Here is a 22,459-nt window from a genome sequence, read left to right as displayed (position 1 = left end):
AAAAAAAAATTGCCAGGCAATAATTATATATCCAGTAAAATTGTCCCTCAAGTATGATGGTGAAATTAAGGCATTTCCAAATAAATATAAATTAAAGGAATTTTTAAAAACAAGACCAATCTCACAAGAGATGATATAAAGAGAGTCCTTTGAACAGAGAGAACTGACAATGCCGATAACAAGCTGAGATTAACACACATGATAACATCACTCTGGAACCAACCCAAGTACAGAAGTACCCAAAGTAAAATAAACTTACAAGACTGAAAATAGGGAACCAGAGACATCAATTTATAAATGAGGACAACTAGCAAACAAAAAGAGGGTCTAAATAGTGAGTGCAGTTACATGCCTTCCAAATGAGGAAGAAGTTAAAACAATTTCAAGATAGAATGAACTATTTTCAACTTGAGCATAAAATAATAAATTCTAAGGTATTCACAAAGAAAAATAATAAATCTCATCAAAATAAAAATGACAAAACTTGTAAAGATTTAGCAGACACTTAAATAATAGCAATGAAGGAATGATAAGAAAATCCAAGAACAAAATGAGCACAGCACAGAAAATTATAGGGAACGAAGAAACAGCACTATAAAAAAAAAAAAAAAATGCATAGCAAAATGTCAGCAATACATTCATACCTGTAGATAGTTACACTTAACATCTACACTTAAACTAAATGGTTTAGACACACTTGTCAAGAACCAGAGAGCAGTAGAATGTGTAAGAAAATTTGACCCATCATTATGTTGTGGACCATTGTCTACAAGAGACACACCATAGACACAAAGGCAAAAAAATAGACTAAAAATCAGAGGTTAGAAAAAACTATATCAAGATAATGGAAATCAAAGAAGAACAGGAGTGCCAATATTAATTTCTGATAAAATAGACTTTAAGGCAAAAACCAGATAACAGACAAGGAAGGACATTATATAATCATTAAAGGGTCAATAGACCAAGAAGATATTAGCATGATAAATATCTATGCATCCAATGAAATAACCCCAAAATACATAAATCAGACTTTCACAGAATTGAAAAGAGAAATAGACAACTCCACAATAATCGTGAGAAATTTTAATCCAACAAAGGATAGAACTAGAAAGAAACTCAAAAAGACACAGAAGAACAAAACAACACAATCAACCAACTGAACCTCATAGAAATATGCATAACACCTATGCAAAATAGTACATGAATATTCTTTTCAAGCACATGTAGAACAGTCTCCAGAACAAACCACATATTAAGCCAGAAAGTAAGCCTCAATAAATTCAAATACATCAAAACACTGCAAAGCATCTTCTCATATCACAACACTATCAAATTAGAAATCAACATTAGGAAGATCAAGGACAAAAACTAAACACATGGAAACTGAATAACACCCTGCTTAAAAACTACTGGGTATTAGAAGAAATGGGAAGAAAAATCTTTGAATCAAACAAGAAGACATAACATACCAAAATCTTTGGGACACAGCAAAAACAGTGCTCAGAGGGCAATTTACACACACACATCAAAAGAGAAGAACCAAAATCAACACCTTAATTCAAGAATTAGAAAAAGAACAGAAAACTAAGCCTATATTCACCAGAATAAAAGAAATAATAAAGATTTGAGCAGAAATAAATGAAACTGCAGAAAAGCAATAGGAAAAATCAACAAGAGTATAAGTTTATTCTTTGAAAAGATTAATACAATTACCAAACCACTGGCAAATCTAACAAAGGTAAATACAGAAGAGAAGCAAATAGCATAATGTTTTGATTCTCTAATGCCTCTGTAACAGAAACACCACAAGCGAATGGCTTTAACAAACACGGGTTTATTCTCTTACAGTTAAGGAGGCTAGAAGTCAGAGTTCACAGTGCCAGCTCTAAGGGTTGGGTGAAAGCCCCTCAACCCTGAGCTTCAGCTCTGCCTCTTGCCCCTGGCTCACTGAATCTGGAGGCTTCTCTTAACTCAGGCAGTTGCTGGCTGCTGAGGCTGACAAACTCAAGGTCGACAAGTAAAATGGTACAGTCCAAAATTATCAAGAAACATGATAGGCCACTGAGATGAAGACTCAGCCAAATGCAGGATCCATATGTGCCAAAAAACTAGAGATAATTCTCAGAGCTTCTTCTTATATACTGGAAGCAGACCACATCCCTAAAAAAGTTACTCAGCTGCTCACAGTAGATTCCACCATGGAGCTGATTACCAGTCTCATCATGGGGAATAACTACATCCAGCTGCCCAACCACTCATATCCATGCCCAGCCAAATAGACACATGATCATAACTACCACATATGGATGAGAAATGAGATGAGCAATATCACAACACAGCCAACTGATATAAAAAGGATAATAACAGGATACTATGAAGAAATGTACTCCAACAAATTTGAAAGCTCAGAAGAAATGGACAAATTTCTAGAAACACACTACCTACCCAAACTAACACAATCTGAAGTAGAAAATTTGAACAGACCCATTACAAAAGAAGGTACTGAATAGGTCATAAAAGAACTCCTGTCCCAGACAGCTTTAGTGAAGAATTCTACCAAACATTCAAAGAAGAGCTGACACCAATTCTAATCAAACTACTCCAGAATATATAAAAGGAAGAAAACTACCAAATTCATTTTATAAAGCAAGCATAACCTTGTCCGCAAAGCCAGGCAAAGATACCACTGAAAAATAAAATTATAGACTAATATCCCTTATGAACATAGACACAAAAATTGTCAACAATCTCTTACCCAATAGAATCCAAAAACATATTTAAAAAAAAAAAAAAAATTGTGACCAAGTGAGATTCACACCAGGTATACAATGATGGTTCAACATTAGAAAAACAATCAATGTAATCCACCACATAAATTTAAAAAAAGAAAAGAACCACATGACCATATCAATCAACACAGAAAAGATATTTGACAAAATTCTTCAACATAATTAAGGGCATATATACAAAATGAGTAGCCAAAATTAGTCTCAAAGGAGAGAGAAAATGAAAGCACTCCCTTATAAATGAGTACCAAACAAGGATGCCCTTTATCACCACACTTAATCAATATCATATTGGAAGTCCTAACCAGAGCAATAAGGAGCTATGGTGGTGCAGTGGGTAAGGAATTTGGCTGTTAACAAGGCTAGCAGTTTAAACTCACTAGTTGCTCTGTGGTAGGAAGATGGGGTAATCTACTTCCATAAAGATTTACAGCCTTGGAAAACTTATGGGGGTCGCTATGAGTGACTCAATGCACTGGGTTTGGTTTGGTTATAACCAGAGCAATAAGACAAGAAAGGAAAGAAAAGGCATCCAAATTAGCAAAGAAGAAGTAAAAACTATTTCTATTTGCAGATAATATGATCCTATATGGAAAGAATCCCAAAGCGTCAGCAAGAAAACTACTGGAACAAATTGAGTTTCAGCAAAGTGGCAGGGTACAAGATCAACATACAAACATCAGTCAAATTACTTTACAACAATGAAAAGAACTCTGAAAAGGAAATTAGGAAAGGAATACCATTTACAATAACCGCCCAAAGATGAACTACTTAGGAATACATTTAACCAGAGATGAAAAAAAAAAAAGAAAGAAAGAAAGAAAAAAAAGATCTATAGATATAAAACCACATAACTTACAAGAAACTAAAAGAGACCTACATAAATGGAAGTATATACCAAGATCACAGATAGGAAGAATCAACATCATGAAAATGTTATTTTACCCAAAACCATCTACAGATATAAAGCAATCCTGATCAAGGCTCCATCATCATTCTTTAAAGAGATGGAAAACTAATCACGTCGAAGGTTGTGCAATCTACTTCCGTAGTGATACCGCCTTGGAAACCCAAGGAGGGGTCGCTATGAGTTGGGTCTGACTCGATGGCACATAACAACAACAACAACAACAATTTCACATGGAAAGGAAAGAGACTCTGGATATGCAAAGAACTAGTAAACAGAACAAAATAGGAGGTCTCATGGTTCCCGATCTCAAAACCTACTTAGTTGCCATCTAAGGTGCAACTATTGGTCTCTCCACATTCATAGAAAAGAAGAGTGAAGAATATCAAAGATACATGGAAACAGTTAATGGACCACGTCAACCTCTGCCTCCATGACCCTGACACAAGAAGACCTAGATGATGCTTAGTTACCACTACTGACCACTCTGAAAAGGATCACATTAGAAGATCCTAGACAGAGTGGGAGAAAATGTGGAACAAATATCAACATTGTAAAAAAAAAAAAGCCAGGCTCCCTGGTCAGACAGAGACTGGTGGAACCCCTAAGACTGGGGCCCTTAGTCACATTTCAGACCTGGAACTGAACTGACTACAATGGTTCAATTTTTAGTCAAACAACAGACAGGTCTACAAGATGAACAATAACACTATAAAGGTACACACTCCTTAGAATTATCAACCGTTCAAGATCAAAAGGGCAGCATTGGCCCGAGGACTAAGTTTAGAAGGCAGGAAGGATTAAGAGAGAAGGAATGGAAATGAGAAACATATGGAGGAAGTGGGAGGAGTGATGTTACATTGAAGGGATTACAATCGATCACATAAGATATGTCTGAATTGTGGAATGGAAAACTGATTTTCTCCCCAAACTTTCACCTAAATCACAATAAAAAGTTTGGCGGGGGAAATGATGAGGAGAAAGCTGAGGAATTAAGTTGCGTGATGCTTAAAAAGTTCTGGAGACAACCTAGTAAGTTTGGAATCCCGGCTCTGTCTTCCCCACCTGTTCCACCTTGGGTACATTATCCAAACCCTCTGAGCCTCTGCTGCTTCATCTCCAAAAGAAAGAGACAATAACCTTGTCTACATAATATAGCTGTGATTAGGATTAGGTCATATGATTGATTTGAATTGCGTCCCCCAAAAAATATGTGTTGAAATTCTAAATCCTTTTTCTGTAAATATGACCCTATTTCAAAATAAGTTTTTCTTTTATAATATTAATGAGATCATATCATTGGAGGATGGATTCTAAACCTAATCACTTCTGAGTTATATAAATACCAGAATAAACATAGAGACACACACAGGAAGATGACAGCTGCCATGTGAAGATCATCTACAAGTTAAGGAACTGAGGAATATTAGGAGCTACCAGCAGTAAAGAAATCAACACTACCCAAACCCTGATTTGGACTTTTCAGTTTCCTGAACTGAAAGAAAATAAAGGTCTTTTCTTTAAAGAAACTACTTGTGGTATTTCTATAAGAGCAGCACTAAACAACTAAGAGAGATGGGATGATGCAAATAAAGGACTGGGCACAATGACCGGCACAAAGAAAGCACTCAGTGGATGTTAGCAATTATTCAGAAAGATGGCTTCTCAATGAAGTAGAAAACAAAGTCTTTGGCTAAAAAGGATATGTGAGGAGGTGAGTTTGGGAGTTTTGAGGAATGAGATGAAAACGTACAATTGCTGCTGAGGGAAATGGGACTAGAAACCAAAAACAATTGCTAAGAAATTGAGGGCCCAGCTGAGGTGAGACCAAGAATGTGTAGGGAATCCAAAATGCAGAACCGTTATCTTCAACAGCAGTGCTGAGTGTAGTGGCAGAGAAATCAAGTGTTTGGATTGATTTGGGACTGGAGTTTTGCTGAGCAAAGAGGGCAGGAGAGTTAAAAAATAGTGGCAAGAGAGTGATTGAAGTGATGGACTATAGAGTTTTGGCTGGAAATGGAACCTGGTGAAAGAAGTGACCTGATTGATTGGGCCTGGAGGTTTTCCTGAAGCCAAAGAGGGTTATGGGAGTAAAAGGGTAGCATGAACTAAAAGAAGAAAAAACCATATAGCTCAAAAAGGAGATCAGAAAGGAGGATGTGGGATAAAATATATGGTATGGAATAAAATATTTATCTTCTTGTATCCTCACAACAACCTTAAAACGAAAAGAGGAAACACACACAGGGATAGAAAAAAATCCTGTTATCTGTTGAATTCTTAACAGGTATTGAACCTACCTAGCAATATCCTGGAAAAAAATGGCCTGGAAATCTGCTGCTTTTATGATTATAGCCAAGAAAACCCTGTGAAGCAGTTCTATTCTAAACACATGGAGTCACCATGAGTCAGAATTGATTTGACGGCAACTAAAAGAACAAAAACAACATCTGAATAGTATTAGGCCTATTACACATTAATTTTATCTTTCACAACAGCCTTGTGAAGTAAATAATAATGTCCCCACTTTATAAATGAACAAACTGAGATTTGGAGAGGATAAATAATTGGCTCTAAAGTCAATACAACTTCCACAGCAACTTGCTGACAATGAATTCAAAGACCAGGAGTACAGCAACTAGCTGTAGCAATTACAAAAAAAGCATTTCTTTTTCTGGGGCTCAATTTTCTTAAAATGAGAGGGCTGGATTAGATATGCTTTTAAACAATTCCAGATCCTCTGTGCTTGTAAATAACAATGTCTAGGAACATCATTTTTCTTGTTTGTCAAGTGGAAGTAAAAAAATTTACCTTATCCTTCTCAGAGAGTTGTTATGAAGATCAAGGAAAATAATGTATGTGAAAGTGATTTATAAATTAAAACACACCATATGATTGAGAGGATAAAATATTTAGAAATACAAGGGAAAAAAGCAAAGTCATGAGGAAGAAAAATAAGGAGACTGAGATTCAGGCAATAATCAGTGAACATCTGTTGTGGTTTGTTATCATCCGATCAGCTCTGATTCATGGATATCTTTTATATAACAGAACAAAATATTACCTGGACCTGCACTATCCTCACAAACATTAAACTGTTTGAGGTCATTGCTGCAGCTATTTGTTAATCTACCTCATGCAAGCTTTCACTCGTTTTTGCTGATCCTTTACTTTACCAAATATGAAGTCATTTTCTTGGTCTTGGTCTTTGCTAATGATGTATCCAAAAAGGAGCTCTGGTGGTGTAGTGCCTTAGGCATTTAACTGCTAACCAGAAGGCTGGCAGTTCAAACCCACCAGCCAGTCCTTGGAAGGAAGGTTGGGCAATCTACTTCAGTAGTGATACCACCTCAGAAACTCAAGGAGGGGTCGCTATGAGTTGGATCCTACTCCACGGCAATGGGTTTTTGGTGGCTTTTAAGTGGGAGCTCTGGTGGTGTAGTGCCTAAGGCATTTGATTGTTAACCAGAAGCCTGGCGGTTCAAACACACCAGCCACTCCTTGGAAGAAAGATAAGGCAATCTACTTCAGTAGTAAAACTGTCTCAGAAACCCAAGGAGGGGTGGCTATGAGTCAGATCCAACTCAATGGCAGTGAGTTTGGGTTTGGGTTTTTAGTGACACAGTGCTTAAGCACTGGACTACCAGGCAAAAGGTTGGTGGTTCAAATCCACCAGCCTCTCCATAAGAGAAAAGACCAGGCAGTCTGTTTCCTTAAAAATTAAAGTCTAGGAAATGCTATAAGACAGTTCTGCTTGTTTATGTAGGGTCACATGAGTATGGATAGACTTGATAGCACACACACACACACACACATACACATGACTACTACTATTTTACACTTATGGTGATTTTATATACAAATATACATACATTAAATAAGGAAGCCAAACAGACTCCAAGAAATCAGGAAAGAATTCCAAAGGAAGTATTAGGAGCCTGGAGTAAGAGTAAAGACTAATACTGGAAAAAAATAAAATAAAATAAATATATATATATAAAATAGAGACACTTGATCTGCTACCAACTCCAAATTAATTATTAGGAGTACCAGTCACATGTGTATGTGATTTGTGGGTTCTGAGTCACCTGTTCTGCTACCCACAGTCAGTCCTACAGAAGTATCACAGTGTTCATTCATGCTAGAATCTGCCATGTATGTGCCAGTGCTTGTATTACATGCTGGGGAATATAGAGATATATAAAATAGGTCTCTGCCTTAAGGCCTATTGGTTAGTTTAAGAGTTAGCTTTATAAATAAATCGTTCCAATACAATGCAGACACTGTGATTTTACAAAAGGGAGATAGGAATACTTGGTAATATATACTGAAAGTTTACTGTGAGCTAGACTCTGTGAGCATTATCTTATTTAATCCACCTAGAAAAACAGAATTCCAACTCAAAACCAAAAACAAGCTCACTGCCATCGAGTTATTCTGACTCATAGCAACCCCAAAGGCAATAAATCTTTAGAGAAGTAGATTGTCCTATCTTCCTTCTGCAGAGTGGCTTGTGGGCTCGAACCACCAACCTTCTGGTTAGCAATCAAATGTCTTAAGCACTGCACCACCAAAGTTCCTTCTAATTGCAATTCAGGAGCTGAATTACCCTGCCCTTACTGAAAGGACACAGTCAGAAGGCAGTTGCTGGGATCCTGTGAGGAACTATAAGGGCCTGAATTAGGGAAGTAGTAGCAGAGATAAAGAGGAGATGGATTAAAGATATTCAGGGAACTAAAATTATCAGACCTTGGCAGCAGATTGAAGCCCTGATGGCACAGTGGTTAAGCACTTGGCTGCTAATCAGAAATTTGGTGGTTGCAACCCACCAGCTGCTACACAGGAGAAAGATGTGGCAGTCTGCTTATGTAAAGATGTATACCTTTGGAAACCCTATGAGACAGTTCTATTCTGTCCTGTAGGGTTGCTATGAATCAGAATCTACTTGATGGCAGTGAATTTTGTTCTAGTTTGGCTGGCAGCTGATTAGGTGTAGTGGGTGAGGAGATACCAAAGTCAAGGAAAACTTCCAGATAACTCTGGAAGGACTTTGCCCAGAGACATGAATCTAGAAGGCACAAATATTTAAATAATGTTTTCAAAAGCTCAAGATTATTTTAAGAACCTTTCATAGAAACGGCTAGTTTCCTAACGAATGTCTATATCCCATTTTCTTAACTAATAAGAACATTATTAGACACAGAAAGAAATGTCTTAGCCTCCTCTCGGCCATAATAACTAATGAGACATCAGTACAAGAACTTGTGTTCCTCTCCATTCTTGTCTGTTCAGAGTGTGGGTTGGATCTCACTGATGGAACTACAGCAGCCTTTTCTGTGGATCTGAGTAGACTTCAAGGAGGGCAAAAAAGCTAAGGATAAAAGAGTTAAAACTTGAAGAAGTCTGAGACACTGAGAATATCATGGTCCACCACACCAGCCCCAGGCTGCCTAAATTTGGCTTTTGCTGGAAAGAAAATGAACCACTTTCTTGTCTATGCTCTTGTTATTTCAGATTTCTATTTCTAGCAGCCTAACTGCTATTCTTAACTGGTAAGCCTCTTCTCACTGCAAATACTGAACCTCCATTTTGTCTACCATTTTCATGTCTCTAATCATGGTGGGAAGCTACTTGGTGAACTAAAGGCCGTTACCCTTGGCAACCAAGCAGAGCTAGATGAAACCAAAGACCCAAACTCAAAGGCAAAGAGTCTCCCTATTTCCTCTTCGCCACTTCCTCTCACGTCCCATCCAAGAGCCTTTATTGACTTGACAGCCAGTTTTAAGTCCTGCTTGCAATCATTTTCTCTCTTATGTGACCATGTAGATAACATCAACTGATATTGGTCTGAGTAGTATTGTGTAGGAGAAGACAAAGAATTCAGTTTGGGCAAAGTTGAGTTTAAGATGATTTGGGGACCACTTAGGTGAAGATATCCAAAATAGCATTGAATATGAATCTGAAGCTCAGGAGAAGGTGTGGGCTGAAGGTTAGACAGATGTTTGGGACCATGAGCAAGGATGGGTTCACTAAGATGAGTATGCACTGCGAATTATAGAACCCTAGGGGTCATCAGCCTATAAATGGTGAGCAGAGGAGCCTGGAACATGAGAGAAAAGGAACAATTTAGTAAATGACAATTTAGTAAATGACTAATTCTCAGAGAATTAGGGAAGAGACAGGTCATGAAAGCTGGGAAGTAGAAGTTGTCAAGGAAGATAGGGAAGTTTCCTTGGAAAGTCTTCCTCAGAGGTTATCCCCACCACCATCACACCACCACAACCAGCTTACTTTAGGAGTAAGCTCTCCTTTGCGAGGGCTGATGTATGATATTTGATTTTTAGAAGTAGATTGTTAGGCCTTTTTTCCTAGTCTTAATCTGGATGCTCCACCAAAATGTCCAGCATCATAAAAGCATGCAAGCCCCCACTGTGCAACTGTGCATTGGATAGGACTCAAGCCAGGAATTGCCACGTGGAAGGCAAGGACCGTACCACTGAACCACCACTACTCCCAAAAACAATGGTAGCAGGGAAGGGATGACAAGAAGACGAGTAAGTAGCACTGAGATAAGAAATATTCTATACTTACAACTTGCCACTATAATTCTGTGTCACAATATAAATCTCAGTATCTCTCCAGTTTGTGGAATACACTAATATGAGTATGGTGCAGAGGCCATTTTGTCACCTTCCAGGAAACTGAGTGTTAGACCAGAAAGTCACAGTCTTTACCACTGCTAAAGTCAACGGTCCATTTTTAGAGTGAAAGAATGAGAAACTTAAAACATAAGACAAAGAGTTTTTCAGGCCATAGATGGCCATTTTAAAAATCATATCTTGTTTTTAAATTTGTAATAGAATGAATATTTAATTCAAATGGATATTCATAGAAGATTTTATATTTTTATATAGCTTTGAGCTAGTAGTACCCTAATTTCATTTCAGAAGTCTATTTCACTAATAATTGCAACTAGTTGAAAACACACGTCCTTTAAACTGGCTAAGAATATCTTCATATCCTTTACTGAAACCATTTTAATAGTTAAAGAGGAAGTGCACCTATGTGTAAAACATGTGGCAATGCCTGTTTTTCTCATATAATGTATACTATAAATGCTAAATCTGTTGGGGGCTTGCTGTCTAATGCAGTATCAAGGTATTTATTCTGTTGATGATTATTCTGAAGGCTTAAAATCCTTTGTTCTGAATCAGATGGAATATTTTTTATGGCCCCAGAGTTTTATTTGTTTGTCTATTTGTTCAATTTATTTTCCTAAGAGAACTAAAGCTATTTCACTGAGAAGCTCAGCACTGAATGACTTTAAAAAATCAGATAAATGATCCATCTGATAAGTGTCACATCAGGCTTTATTAATATATAGCATTATGTGCACAGAGGTCTCTGCAAATTCCGCTGCCTCTAAAATGCATAGGAAGTTTATTGAAGGCTTTGCAACTGTGTTCTAACAATTGTGTCTAATTTTAAAGATGCATTTTCAAACACTCAGATCCTTGATCATTATAATTGCATTCCATACCTCTGAAGAGTACCAGATTCATAATAGAACAGGGGAAGTGTGTCTAGAGGCACACTCTAACAAAACAATGGAAGAGAGCCCAGAAACAATGTCCTTTTCATGCTGCTTTACTAAGTCTAACTGCTATGTAATCAGGAGCACAACAAACTCGTAAGAAGAATTGAAAAATTGACTTGATACCTAGAAACTAAACAGGCTATGAAGGAAAGTTGGCTTGTCAAATGGGATTTTTTTTTCCCTAATCTGTAGAACATTTATATTTTTCCTTGTCCAGATAACACAAAGGTCTCTGCTCTTCTTCATACATATATTCTACACTTAGGAGAAAATTACCTCACCCTTTAGAATTTCACCCTTTGTGTTGTAAATCACGGTGACTGAAGAGGGCTCCTGATCCTCCCTGCATGCTGAGACTAGATTTTATCAGGAAATGTTTCATCACATTCTTTTCCTGTCATTAGAGTCAATTATCATGTATATTTATGCATTCCTTTGTATAGAAGTGCAGTTTGGGTCTGAAAAGAGCCTGAACAAAAGGGCACTTTTAATTAGATGGCCTATGTGTCTTCTGACTCATAAATGGCTAAGTAAAATTATATGTACTTGTACTGGACAGGCTCACAAAAGCTAGAATTTCCACTGCTTAGCAATCCTTAGCTAACAGGGCTGATGAACAGTCAGCTGCATTCCATTCGACCTCACACATTACCAACCAAATACCCAGCTAAACTCGAATCCCACAGATTATTATTGGTAATGATGTTTAAGGCCAAAATTGTTTGAGCATAGTACCCTGAGCTTCTAATTTGGCAGTTAGAGTAATCTTGTTGTGACTTGTAACCTATGCACTTAATATGCATTCTACTCAATGCATAAATTATGTGTAGAGTTGAATGTCATGCTGGAGTTTGAGTGCCTTCAGCTGTATGTGTTCTACAATTGAAAATGAACATTTCTAAATTTCCAACCAAAATGAAAAGAAAATTTACTTTTCCCTCAAGTCCACATGAAGAACTTTGCAAATTTCAAAGCCCACATAGTGTCATACGAACATTTTTCTATTCTTTTAGATAAAATAAAGCATCTAAGTTCTTCCTTTAAGAACTATCCACCACTTTGAGCAGAATCCACCTACTAATATTGAAGCTGTAAAGTGCCCAACACTCACCTTCTCAAACTCCCTGTCAGCTGGGGCCTGAGCACACAAGGGGGACTCTGCTGTTCAAATATACTCACTTAACTTATATTGAACCAGGAGCTGATGGCATGAAGTAACAAGGGACTTGTGATAGTCCATGGATAGGTGAAAACAGGCAAGCAGTTGCTACAACTATAGCTGGTTTCTAAAGGCAACAGTTTTCTACAGTGTCCTATGTTGGAGATACCAGCAAAGTAATCCACAGTGTTAGTGCTGGGAGTGGCAGTGTAAGATTTTCCTCAGATACATTTCACTTGATTTGGGGCACTCTTCTTAGTTGCACAATTCCCACATCTTTAGGATCTCATGTTGTTGTTGTTGTTATATGCCTTCGAGTCGGCCCCGACTCATAGCGACCCCTCCTTGGGTTTCCGAGGCAGTATCACTACAGAAGTAGGATTGCCCAACCTTCCTTCCAAGGAGTGGCTGGTGGGTTTGAACCGCCAGCCTTCTGGTTAGCAGTCAAGTGCCTTAGGCACTATGCTACCAGAGCTCCTATAAGTTCTTGATATTTTCAAATATTTTCATGTGTATATATTTACTACAGAAACTATTTGTTTAAATCAGAATTGGCTTCGGAGGCATGTGGCATGTATCTATGAAGACAATGACTGTATTTCAGAGGAAAAATGAGAAGAAATCTTAATAAGAATTTAAAAGCTTTCCCATTACAATCAGAAACAAGGCAAGGTCATCCACTGTTATTGCTTGTATTCAATGTTGTATTGGAAATCCTAGACAAAGTGAACAGGAGCTCTGGTAGCATAGTGCGTAAGGCACTTGACTGCTAACCAGAAGGCTGGCCATTCAAACCCACCAGCCACTCCTCGGAAGAAAGGTTGGGCAATCTACTTCCATAGTGATACTGCCTTGGAAACCCAAGGAGGGGTCACTATGAGTGAGGTCTGACTTGATGGCACATAACAACAACAACAGACAATGTGATATATAGCAAGAAAAGGAATTATACATAGAACATCCAAAATAACTGTAAATTATACAATAAGACAAATCAGCAAAGTTGCTAGATGTAAGATAAAATTTTTTTAAATGAATAGAATTTCTATATACTACCAAGGAAGTATAATAGTAAAACAATATTCCTCCACAATTATAAGAAAATTCTATGGTATCAAGGAATAAAACTAAATAGATGGTAGGACAAACTACATATATGTGTAGAAAGATTCAGTAACATAAACATGTCAGTTCTGTCCTGTTATTAGGTAAATTAAATGATACCATGAGCTAAATACCAAAAAGATGTTTGTGAGACATAAGCTAATACTAAAATTCTCAAGGAATAGCAGAAGAACAAGAAAAGTCAAGATAATTTTGAAAAAAAAAAATAAGGTAGAGGACTTGGACTATCAGACATCAATATATATACTGTTACTATATATCAATTACTATATAGTGTTAAGATAGTGTCACATTGGTGAAGGGATGAACAAATAGACAAATAAAATAAAATTGAGGGCTACAAACAGAATTTTAGATGGATGGATAGGTAGAAAGAGAGAAAGAAATAGATTTTTGTTGTTGTTGTTATTTGCCATCAAGTTGATTCCAACTCATGTGTGGAGAGTAACATTTCTCCAAAGAATTTTTAAGGTTGTTATCTTTTGGAAACAGATGACCAGATCTCTAGGCCAGGTACCTCTGGGTAGATTCAAACTGCCAATCTTTTGGCTAGTAATTGAGCTTTTAAACATTTGTGCCACCCAGGGTCTCCATAGATAGTTAGATAAGAAGATAGGTAGATAGATAAATAGATAGATACTCTGATTGAAGGGAATTGAAAATCAGTTTGAGGGAAATGGATAATGCTGGTACAATTTGTTAAACATATGGAAACATTATTTGTATAAAATATACAATTAGATATTTATCTGATGATTCTAGGAAAAGCAAAATTTCAAAAATTCAGAAGAAAATATAGAAGAATATCTTTATGACACTGTTTAGGGAAGGATTTTAAACACACACACAAAGCCCACACAGTAAAGAAAAAGATGGATTATATTTGATTACATTAAATTTAATAGGTTCTACATAGCCAAACACACAATAGATAAATAGTCACAGATGTGATATATTTTCAGCATTAAAACTAACGAAGAATTAGTAATCATAATATGTAAAAGACTACTACAAGTTAATAAGAAGAGACAAATAATGTAATAGTAAAAAAGATAAAGGATATAAACAGGCAGTTCATAAGAGAGGAAATCTGAACTGAATAACCATGTGATAGATGCTCAACTTTATTAGTACTCAGAAAATGAAAATTAAGATTGAGTAAATGAAACACAATTTCACACTCATCAGATTGACACACGTTTAAATCTCACAGTGCAGTGTTGGTAAGCTTATTGATCAAAAGAAACCAGTGGGAAGGTAAATTAATAGAAACATTTGGTCAATATTTAGTAAAGTGAAAGATATTAAATCTCCACAATTCAGTAATTCTGCTTCTAGGTATACTACTTACAGAAATTTTCACAAACTTGCACTGCCGCAAATTTTGTAATAGTCAAAATTGGAACAAAAAATAAAACCTTAAATACGTATCAAGGAAAATGGGCAAATATGTTAAGGTACATTGTATTATTATACCTTAATTTGACTGTTACAAAATTTGCTGCAGTGCAGGTTTGTGAAAATTTCTGTAAGTAGTATACGTAGAAGCAGAATTACTGAATTGTGGAGTTTTAACATCTTCCACTTTACTAAACATTGGCTAAGTGTTCCTATTAATTTACATTTCCACTGGTTTCTTTTGATCAATAAACTTACCAACACTCTGCATGGTGTAAAACTAAAGCAGTTAAAATTAATGAACTACACCTACATATATTAAGATGTATAAATCTAAAAAATAAAGTTAAAAAGAAAGGAAATTGAGTTGAGAAACAGTAATATATATAACCCAATAACATAAATTTAAAGAACATACAAAACGATACTCAAAAAAAAAAAAAAAACTCACTGCCTTTGAGTTGTTGTTGTTGTTGTTATGTGCCGTCGAGTAGGACCCGACTCATAGTCGACCCCTCCTTTGGTTTCCGAGGCAGTATCACTACGGAAGTAGATTGCCCCATCTTCCTTCCGAGGAGTGGCCAGTGGGTTTGAACCCCGCCAGCCTTCTGGTTAGCAGTCAAGTGCCTTAGCCACTATGATACCAGAGCTCCCACTGCCCTTGAAAGTCGACTCTAATTCATAGTTTCTGAGGCGGTATCTCTATGGAAGTGGATTGCCCAATCTTCCTTCCAAGGAGTGGCTGGTGAGTTTGAATTGCCAGCCTTCGGTTAGCAGTCAAATGCCTTAGGCACTACACCACCAAAGCTCCCTACATATTATTGTATGAATCAATGTAAATATAACAAAAGTTTAAAATCATGTATTTGAATGATAAACATCAGCTTCTTGTTAGTCAGGAAAAAACAGAATCAGAAAAAGGTAAATAAGGTATTTACATAAGGTATCAGTCATGCCCTAATTCTATAAATTAAAACAAAACAAAAAAAAGAAATTATCAGAAGCAAAAAAATTAAAACTTTCCAAAAAAACACAATTAAACCTGAGAGTTGAAGAAAATGAGAGTACATTGCCAGCTTAGAGGGAGGAATAAATCATGCATTTGTGGGGTCAATAGACGACTCTACTCATTATTCTAAGTAGTCCAAAATGTCTATGAGATTTAGATTTCAATTCAGAAAAGTCATGAATCTTCATTTTAAGAATTCTTCAGCTTGATTTTCATCACCTTTAAATATGTACACACCATTGGTGGATCTGGAATCTGGATGTTACTGAGGGGTTTTAGCTGCCCCAAAATTACACTTAGATCTAAAAGTCAAAATATTTTGGGGCAAAGCTATCTTGTCTTATCCACTGCTATTACAAAAAAAAAAAAAACTCTTAACAAACTTTTTGAAGTTAAATCTATGCTGCCTATACTTTGCAAAGATGAATTAAAAACTTGGTAGCCAATTTCAAACTATACTTCTTCACCTGCTGGAATAAGCCTTCTAACACCAAAGGCATTTTCAGACATTCTCAACAGAGTAGTATAGGCCACATTTAGAAACTATGGAAGTAGATTTAGAAAACTATATGAAAGAAATTGTGACACTTTGCAAAGTCAAGTACTGAGATGTAAAATTCACAAAGAAAGAAAAAACCCAAAACTCACTGCCATGGAGTTGGTTCCAACTCATAGCAACTCCTCCTTGTGTTTCCGAGGCGGTATCTATCTCTATGGACCTAGATTGTAAAATCTTCCTTTCGAGGAGTGACTGGTGGGTTTGAATCGCCAGACTTTTGATTAGTAGTCAAATGCCTTAGGCACTAAGCCACCAGAGCTCCTACACATTTAAGATTTTTGTTTCTAAAAATCTTAGCTTCTGTGTCTAAAATTCCACTACCTAATAACAAACTCAGTTATTCTACTAAAAAAATAAAATAACAATATTTATAATGACCCAGCACATACAACAGGATTGTCTCACATAGTATTAGTTGTCAATTTGCAACCAAGTCTACAAAACAGTCTACAAATATTTGACTTATAGTTGTATATCCTACAAGTGAGGGCTCAAATTCAAAAGCATTTTATTAATATCACCAATAAGTAGTTCACAAGATAAAACAGAAAGATAAGCAATAATGAGATCCTGGAGTAGAATGAGTCATCAATATTGAGATTGGATTCCTGTGGTTTAGCTCTCTTGGTTCAGGAAGGTAAGAGGAAAGATGAAAGAAAATTTTCTAAGCAGCTCTGGAGCTGTGGGATAACACTCAGGCAGGAAATTAAATACATTTCTATGCAGCTTCGATGAGTATAGTTTGTGAAATGCAAATAAATAAATAAATAAATAAATAAGCTGCAGATGAACCAACAAGCGACATGATTATAAGTTTTGAGAAAAAAAAAAATCATCAAGTAACCCATGACAGGCAAAACTAAGTAACAGGATATGCAAACAGCAGATACAGCCACCAGGGAAAGGAGAGTCCTGCAAGGGCATGTCTTCTTGTACTTGGTATTTCAGCCACATACAGTTAATAACAGAGCTGCGTCAGCTTTAAAAGTGAGTAACAGTGGATACCTAGTTATGTACTAGATTAAACCCTTAGTGTAAAATAGCAGGCAGTGAGAAACTACCATGTCCTTCTCTGTCAGTTTGCCTAAGTAAACTAAGGCAGGATGTTGCTGAAGAAGGCACTCAGAAAGTCTTCAAAATATAGGTGCTAAAAGCACAGTCCATTCAATTCAAAATGCAGTTTATTCTCCTTAGAGGGTTAAGCATACAACTCTTTAGGGCTTTAGTTTGGATGCTTTCCTTTTAGCTGAGAATTCAGAAGAAATGAGAGTTTAAGGGAGGAAGGAAGGGAGGGAAAACAGAGAATACATTTCCAAGAATATCTGATTTCATAGAGTATGCACCATTGCAAACATTGAATCAGACTATATTTTGATTCAGTAAATACAGTAGCAATAAAGTCAGAGCCTTGGGGAGGAAAGGCCTGATGGTTCTCTTATTACTGTTGTCACAGTGGGATTTTGGATAGCCAAAAAGGACAGATAGAATTAGAAAGGAGGAAGCCTGCTAGGTAACTTAAAATTTTTGCAATCATTATCAAATACTCTGCTGGCCTAGTGCCTAAGGCATTTGACTGCTAACCAGGGGATGGCAGTTCAAACCAATCAGCCACTCCTCTGAAGGAAGATGGGGCAATCTACTTCTGTAGAGATATGGGCTAGGAAACCCAAGGAAGGTTTGTTATAAATTGGAAATGACTTGACAGCAGTGAGCTTGGTTTGGTTTGAAAGCCACTTAAAAGCATATCATCGTGGTCCTCTCCTCCTTGCTCACTGTGCTTCTCCCTTCATTCTGACTTTTTTCTGTTCTTCAAATGCATTAAAATCCTTCCCCACTTAAGATCAGTGCACTTCCTATTTTCTTTCCCTGAGGTATTTCCTTCTAAATTTCCAAATACCTAACTCCTTGCATTCAGGTTTCAGCTCAGTATCACTGCTTCAGAGAGCTTTTTCCTGATCGCTCACTCCAGAATAATTCATCATGTCAACTTCCATCACACCACTGTTTTATTAACTTCAAAACATGGAATGCTATATGAAAGGAACATATTTATAAATTTTTCCATTTATTTTGTGTCTTTGCCCATGAGGAAGTAGTTTACTGAAAGGTATATATTTTATCTTTTCCTAGAATAGCATCCAGAAGTGTGCTCAGCACATTGTCAACTCCAAATATTTATATAATTAATGAATAAATGAATGAATGGCCAAACTTCAGTATTATATTTTCTAAGTATAATTTTAGAAAAAACATTTAATTCAATATGAAAAGAGTAAGTAATAAGGAAAAACTGCTCCATGCAACTTTTTTTTTTTTTTTTTTTCAATTTTACTTTACATCCTGAAGGACCTTACACTATTCCAGTTAGTGTGGATTTGGGAAAGGAAAGAATAGTAACAATAGTAACAATAGCTGCACCAGTAGAGGTTCAGAGAAGAAAACAGGAACCCTTACAAGTTTTTCTTTTTTAAATTCAAAATGTGTTTCATGGACGGACTGAGGTAGAAAATTTGAACAGCCCCATAAAAAAAGAAGTTATCAAACAGGTCATTGTGGTGCAATAAATTACTTGTTATGACTCTTCTAGCCATAGCGTTATGACTCCCACCAGAGTACTGGGTGTAACTATGCAAATATAAGGAGCTTTTGCCTACTATAGGGATTGGATAGCTTGTTAATAATGTAAATAAGATACATGGTACCCTTGTGGGAATGGGACTGCACAAATAAGGTGTATAGAACCCTGATGTGAGGACTGGTCAGTTTCACCATTCTACTAGGCTTAAAATGAGTCCTCCCAGTAGGAGAAGGGGGATCTCATTGCCGTAACGATAGAAGAGCCAGAGGTAGTAGTGAAGCACGTCTTTGGGCCAAGATCTCTCTTCTGGAAGTCCTTGGCAGGGCAACAGCAAAGACAATGACTGGCAGAGATGACACTGGCAGAAAGACAGTGGCAGTGGAACTGAGAGGCACAAGAAAGAACTGTCAGCCAGCTAGTGGAGTGAGAAAATTGAGTGCCTTAGGTCAGCCTTGCTGGAGGAGTGTGGTGCTCCTAGGTGCACCTATCCAAAACCAAACACACTGGCATTGAGTTGATTGTGACTCATAGCAATGCCGCCTTGGGTTTCTGAGACAGTATCATTATAGAATTAGATTGCCCAATCTTCCTTCCAAGGAGTGACTGGTTGGTTTGAACCGCCAGCCTTCTGGTTAGCAGTCAAATGCCTTAGGAACTACATCATCAGAGCTCCCAGGTGCACTTACAGGCAGAACTAAAAGAGCTTTGTAGCATTTGCCCAAGCAGGGCAGAGGCCAGGCTGAGAAGTCAAGGGCTGAAGAGAGGCTTGCCTGAGGGTATGGCTCATGGGAGGCTGCTCTGATTGAAGTATCCTGAATATTCTTGAACCTGAGTTGCCTAATATACTCCATAATCATAAGCATTGTCTGTAAATTCTGTATGGCCATTGCAATGAATTATCGAACCCAGAAGAAAAGTAGTGAGTGCCTTGGGAGGGACAGTTGGTGTCAGAATTGGTAAAATGACTGGAGGGTTGTGGCATGTCTGTCCTCTTAGGAATCAACTTTGGGCTGTTCATGTTGATCCTTCTCTCTCCCCCTTGTAAAGTTAGAGGAGGTCAGAGAAGATGCCAATCCCATGCCCTTCTTGCAGTCAGAAAAATGTTCCCAACAAAAAAATCCTAGCTCAGACAGCTTCACTGCAGAATGCTATCAAATATTCAGAGAACTGAAACCAACACCACTCAAATCCATTAAGTGGAGAAGAGATAGTCTTCTCAACAAATAGTGCTGACAAAACTAGGTATTCATTTACAGAAAAATTAAACAAGATCCATACCTCACACCATATGGAGAAACTAACTCAAGACGGATCAAAGACCTCAACATAAGGACCTCAAAGAAAAAATAAGGATGAACTTAGGGACTCTAATTTATGGCATAAGTAGACTATTAAATATAACCAAAAAATGCACAAACAGCAGATGATAAACTAGATGACTAGGACTTTTTTTTTTTTTTTTTAACTTTTATTGTAGACAAAACATACACAATAAAACATTCACCAACATAACAACTTCCACATTTATAGCTCAGGGACATTGATGACTCTTTTCATGTTGTGCTATCATTATTGCTATCCTTTTCCAAAATATTCTACCACCATTATCATAAACTCAATGCCCTGAAAATAAAAGTTTTCCCTTTCCCATTCTCTCCTACCTCTGCAGCCATTAATAGCCATTAATAATCTTTGGTATATATTATTTATTTATTTATTTTTTCCCCCCAACCTATCTAGGACCTAGGAATTTTCCCTCTCCTCCCTTCCCATCCCTGGTAACCAACAAAGCTTTCCTTCCATGTATAAACCTTTCCTTGATGTTCTGGTTAGCTAATTTCAATCTGACAGGAGTATACCACAAATGAGATGGCCTTAATAAGCAGGAGGTTATTCTTACAATTTGGAGGATTTCAGTTCAAGTTCAAAGTGCCAGGCTCTAGGAACTGGGTGAAAGCCCCTCAACCTTGGGGTCCAGCTTTGTCTCCTCACTCAGAGAACTGCTGGCTGCTGAAGCCGAGAAGCCCCAAGGTTGACAAGTCAAAAGGTACAGTCCTGATGTTACCAAACCATGTGGTAGACCATTAACTTAAGTCCATTCTAAGTCCTAAGGTTGGCAAAGCGTAGCAGGCTGCTGAGCAACAACATGATTACATGCAGGTTCCAAGTATGCCATAGGCTAGAGACTATCCCCAAGGCTTCCCCTTATATACAGGAAGCAGACCACATCCCAAAGGCAGCTACTCAGCTGCTTGTGGTAGATCCCACCATAGAGCTGATTGCCAATCTCATCATGGGGAATTACTATCACCATCTGCCCAGCCACTCAACCAGGTCCAGCCAAGTTGACACACAAACATAACCACACTTGACTTTTTACAATAGTGGACTAATACAATATTTGTCCTTCTGTGACTGACTTATTTCACTCAGCGTAATGTCCTCCAAGTTTATCCATGTTATGTGGTGTTTTGCAGATTCTACATTATTCTTTAGGGTTATATAGTATTCCATTCTGTGCATGTATCACAGTTTGTTTATCCATTCCTCAGTTGATGGGCATTAAAGTTGTTTTCATCTCTTTGCTATTATGAATAGTGCTGCGAGGAACATGGTGTGTATATACCTATTTGTGTTCTGCCTCTCAGTTCTTTAGGATATATGCCTAGTATTGGGATTGCTAGATCAAATGGTATTTCTATTTCCAATTTTTTAAGGAATCACCATATCAATTTCCACAGTAGTTGTATCATTTTACAGTCCCACCAGCTGTATATGAGAACTTTGCTGTTAATGTTGGGGTGAGATGGTATCTCATGGTTGTTTTGACTTCCATCTGTCTAGTGACTAATTGTTGAGAACATTTCATCATATGTTTGTTGGCTGCCTGAATATCTTCTTTGGTGAAATGTCTGTTCATATCGTCTGCCCATTTTTTAATTGGATTGTTTTTCTTTTTGATGTTGAGGTATTGGAGTTTTCTATAAATTTTAGAAATAAACCCTCTGTGCAGTTTGTCATCGCCAAATATTATTTCCCAATCTGTAGGTTCTCTTTTTACTCTCTTGGAGGCCATTTGATGCACATAAAAAGTTAATTTTTAGAAAGTCCCAATCATCTAGTTTATCTTCTCATGTTTGTGCATTTTGAGTTATGCTTGATAGTCTATTTGTGCCATAAATTATGGCCTCTAATTTTGACCCCACTTTTTCTTTGATGAAAGTTTCACATTTAAGTCTTTCATCCTGGAGTTCCGGCAAGATGGAGGACTAGGCAGAAGGATTGCACAGACCCTCTTCAACAAAGAAAAGGGAAACCAATTAACACAGACACAGAAGATA

This window comes from Orycteropus afer, unplaced genomic scaffold (assembly GCF_000298275.1).
Source record: "Orycteropus afer afer isolate SDZICR_OR568_19922 unplaced genomic scaffold, OryAfe1.0 scaffold00215, whole genome shotgun sequence".
Taxonomy (NCBI): domain Eukaryota; kingdom Metazoa; phylum Chordata; class Mammalia; order Tubulidentata; family Orycteropodidae; genus Orycteropus; species Orycteropus afer.
This window is presented reverse-complemented; position numbering follows the sequence as displayed.